The sequence below is a fragment of the Ornithorhynchus anatinus genome, chromosome 2, assembly GCF_004115215.2.
Source record: "Ornithorhynchus anatinus isolate Pmale09 chromosome 2, mOrnAna1.pri.v4, whole genome shotgun sequence".
Classification (NCBI taxonomy): Eukaryota; Metazoa; Chordata; class Mammalia; order Monotremata; family Ornithorhynchidae; genus Ornithorhynchus; species Ornithorhynchus anatinus.
Window position 1 is genome coordinate 109397163 of NC_041729.1, and position 4506 is coordinate 109401668.

General features: G+C 40.0%; 1 non-coding gene across 1 annotated transcript; it reads right to left on the bottom strand.

The window, feature by feature from the left end:
- Window positions 1–283: 283 nt before the first annotated feature.
- On the bottom strand, window positions 284–421 carry LOC114809617. The gene has a single exon (XR_003757393.1). It is a non-coding gene; the product is annotated as a small nucleolar RNA SNORA7 (small nucleolar RNA).
- Window positions 422–4506: the final 4085 nt, after the last annotated feature.

The window sequence follows — 4506 nt, forward strand, 5'->3', positions numbered from 1 at the left end:
AAAAAATCAAGATATGCCAAAGAAAAACTGAGAAACCAAGGAAAATACCCATCTTTACATGTCTTGTCTTATGCTGTCTAGTCATTTCTGACCCATAGTGACTTCATGGACATCTCTCTCAGAACACTCCACTCTCCGTCTGTAATCATTCTGTTAATGTATCCATAGGGTTTGCTTGATAAAAATAAGGAAATGGCTTACCAGTATCTTCTTCTGCTCAGTAAATTTGAGTCTCCACTCTTGACTCTCCTATGCTGCTGCTGCCCAGCACAGACGAGTTTTTACTTGTAGCAGATTTTCTTCCACTCGCTAGCTACTGCTCAAGCTAGGAATGGAGTGGGTATGCCTCTGCTTGACTCTCCCTCCCATAGCCGAGACTGGTAGAGTACTGGAAACTCTTCAGGTGTGGTCCTGAGTGGGATCTTTACATGTACCCAAAGTAAAAAGTATTTACTGTTAGCTGTTCATCAGTCTTTTCAGCTTATCTTACATACATCGGCATTCTACATATATAATTGTTCTAAAAATAAATGTTTGTAGTGATCTCACCCTATATTTCTGGTTTAATTTGGGGAATGTGGGACTTTCTATGCTTCTAGGACAAAGTGTTAATATAAGCATCAGTGCTTTGGGTGGCTTTGATCTGATGAATTCCAGGTTTACAGAACCTGGAAGGGAGTAGGGTGTCTTCTCTTAATTTCAAATTCCAGAGCCAAAAGTCATGCAAACTTATCTAGTCTTAGCTTCATGTTAACAGCTTGATATTTCTCCTTTTGGAATAGATGCCCCAGAGAAAACTAAAATAGTATTAAAACACATTAAGCAGTTTATTTTATATCTCTAAAAGCTATCATTTTAAGTGTGAGAAGTTCATTTTTATAACTACCAAATTAAAAAGGACATTCAAATGGTTGTATTCATATTCTTCATTAAATATGTTTCTTTATTACACATAAACATTCTAGCTGAAATTGTCAGAGAAGCTGTTGAAAATACAAAACGATGGATCTCGTTGCCTGCAATGATCCAGCCTGGGAGGGAATGGAATTTGATGTTAGAATTAGGGAGCAATTTTGCTCTCAGAAGCCTTTTGGATGGGAATCCACTTATTGAACCCCAAAGAAGCTAAATACTCCATTTCTTGCCTGGTAGGGAGGGGATTGCTGTGGTATTGGTTCATCCATTCTCTGGCCCCTCTCCACCCAACATGTGGCTTCTTTAAGGGTAGAGGGAAATCATAATGGGATCTGGTTCCTGGTTTGCCTCAGTTCTCTCTCCAACCCTTCTTTTGTACTCCCACAACCCATCTGGACCAATCATTGGCCTTGAATAAGACACACAGTGACAGACCACCAGGCTGGCAGCTAATCAGGATACCGAGTCCTGGACAGGTTTGTTCTCTGAGCCTCTACCTATCCCAATTGCTGATCTGTATTTTCTTCTATTGTCACTGGCTACAGGGGCTGTTAGGGTCCCAAAGGACTGTCCTTGGGAATTTCAGCAAGCCTGGAGGATTCCCTCTTCCTTACTCTGGGCCCTTCTTAGCAGCTCTGGGTGTGTGAGCTGCTCCCTGGAGCCAAAGCTAGAGCTGGAGAAATAGGTAGGTTTGAGCACAGACAAAGAGGTGTGACACTAGATCCATTGATAACCTCTTCCCCCACTGCATCAGCAGACTTGTAGAGAAGACTGACATCCACTTGTCAAAATGCCAGTTTTCTGGTTTTTAAAGAGTGCATGTTTCTCAACTTGAAATTCAATTTAAAAGGACTTTCAAGGGGGTAGTGGAAATCTTGTCAGTAGATACGATTTTTAACTGGATAAAATTTCACCACAAAAAGACTTCTTCCTAAAGATGGAGACTGAAATTGAAAGAAACATTTTTAAGGTTTGCTTTTTCCATTTCATTAACCTAAGGATCATGGACAGCTTCCTCATCCATGGTCCCCTTACAACCACTTCTGGCTCTTCCTGGCTCTGTTTGATTTTCCAGCCATGATATAGAAGATTATTTCAGATACATCCTGGGAGGAAGGGGAGAGAGAGGTAGGAAAAAAAAACAGCAACAACCAAAAATAGAACTGCCCATCGTGATATATTATACTGAATAGCCTCTAAACTGTGAGCTCGTTATGGGCAGGGACTGGGTCTGTTAATTCTATTGTGCTTTCCCAAACACTTAGTACAGTGTTCTACACATAGTAGGCCCTCAGTAAATACCACTGATTTATTGACTGACTATTTTTTGATGTTTGTCTTCTTATTCAACTGAATAGAAGTCTCTATCTTCCTGTACTGTGCTTGAAACTCAAAAGAATGGTCCTCCCTAAGATACAACTCTATTGTATTGTATTCTCCCAGTGCTTATTTCAGTGCTCTGCATACAGTATGAGCTCAATAGAAACTGTTGCTGTTGTTTGATTGAATACCCTTCCTCCTCAGGAATGCTGAGTAGCTACATGGTCCTGAGAGTCAGAGGACCTGGGTTCTAATCCCAGCTCCACCTTTTGTGTGCTGTATGACCTTGGGTAAGTCTTAGTTCCCCCATGTGCAAAATGGGATTCAATACTTGGCCGGCCTCCTACTTAGACTGTGAGCTCCATGTGGGACCGATCAACTTATACCTACCCCAGGGGTTAGTACAGTGCTTATTTCACTGTAAAATTGTAAACATGTGAACATGTTCACTGTAAACATGTGAAAAATAACATTATTATTGTTACTGTTAGCTAACAGTAATGCCAAATCATCAACCACTTTATTCTTTGTGTGTCTTGAGTTGCTTATACTTCATTAATTTATTTCTAGACTTGGATTTACTTGGATTTATACTTAGACTGTGAGCCCCATGTGGGATGGGGACTGTGTCCAACATGAATAACGTATCAACTCCAGCATTTAGAACAGTGCATGACACACACTAAACACTTAAGAAATTATAATTAATTATTATTACTTATGTTTGTAATTCTTATCTAATTTCAGGTTCTTTTAATTATCATGTATTTGTTTATTTGTGGTCTGCCTATTTTCTCCTTTAGATTGTAAGGCCCTTGAGGGCCATATAAGACCAATAAATTAAGGATCACGACTTCTATTTCTTTTGAATGTTCCTCAAGCATCTGGTACAGTACCCTGCCTACAGAAGGCGCTGAATAGATGCTATTAACAATACTAATGATGGTAATATTTGTGGGGGGCTTTCCTATCTCCTATTCAGAGATCACCACAGCTAAGGTCTGATCCAGTGTTGCATCCCTATTGAAATGGGAATCTCATAAGAAATGCTGTCAAATGAGCACTTAATGTGTGTTGAACACTGGACCAATTCCTTGAGAGGTTACAATATAATACAGTAGATCAACATAATCCCTTCCCACAGAGTAGTCTCTGAGAATTAGTCAGGATAGACTGGCACTGGGCTACTAACTCACCTCCCATACTGATCTCTGCTGTCTGTGGGAAACAAGTACCATATAGAGACTAATAATGACCATTCATTCTTGAAGCTGTAAGCAAGTGCAAATCAATGTGAGAGAAAGATATGATTTTGACCTTTTGCATCTTGGCAGTGCCCACAGGGAGTTAACTACAAAGCAGTGCATTTTTCCACAGTTTCTAAGCTTTGAATTGTGAACAGTTTTAGCCACAGTCTTCTGACCACCACCGTTGGGACCCAGAATAAGTCTGGACCATCAATTCAATTAATCAGTGGTATTTATTTAGTCTTTATTGTAATAATCTTAATGGTGCATACTGAGCACCCAAGTGTAATGCACTGTATGAAGTTCTTGAGAAGTGCAACAGAAGTACAAAATAAATTCTCTGCCGACATGAGTTTACAGTTTGCAGAGCACCGTACCAAGAACTTGGACCAGCACACTGGAAACGGATCAGACCATGGTCCAAGGCCTCTACCAGTTTACACTCTAATGGGTGACCAAGATGGTCACAATTTGCCGCCAAGTGAAAAGTGCCTTAATATTAATTTTGACTTACTCTTATCTAAAAAGCAATAATGCTATAATTCCAGTGGTGGTGCCGCCTTTTGGGAACAGAAACTTTTTTTTGGACTGTGTGCTGTGAAGACCTTGCATCTCTTAAAGAGAGCTCTAGTAGCTTGAGAGTGAAGATATATCATCAGACAGAACTAAAGGTAATCAATAAGTGGTATTTACTAAGCACTTACTGTTTGCTGAGTCCTGTACTAAGCTCTTGGAAGAGGGCAGGACAATACAACAGAGCTGGTAGACACATTCTTGGCCCACAGTAAGCTTACAGTTTAGAGGTAATATCTTGCTCTCTTGGTCAATTGCCTTTAAACTCAGCAATCTCTGACCCATTTAGAGCCTAGACAATTCCATAATCCTAAATTTTAGATTTAAACTCTTTAGGCATCCTTCTCAATATTGAGATGACAGAAATCAGCTGAAAGCCCATGCATAATTTGAACATATCTAAGGAGAGAAATAACAGAGGTTGCTAGGCCCACACACATTCAGTATCCTC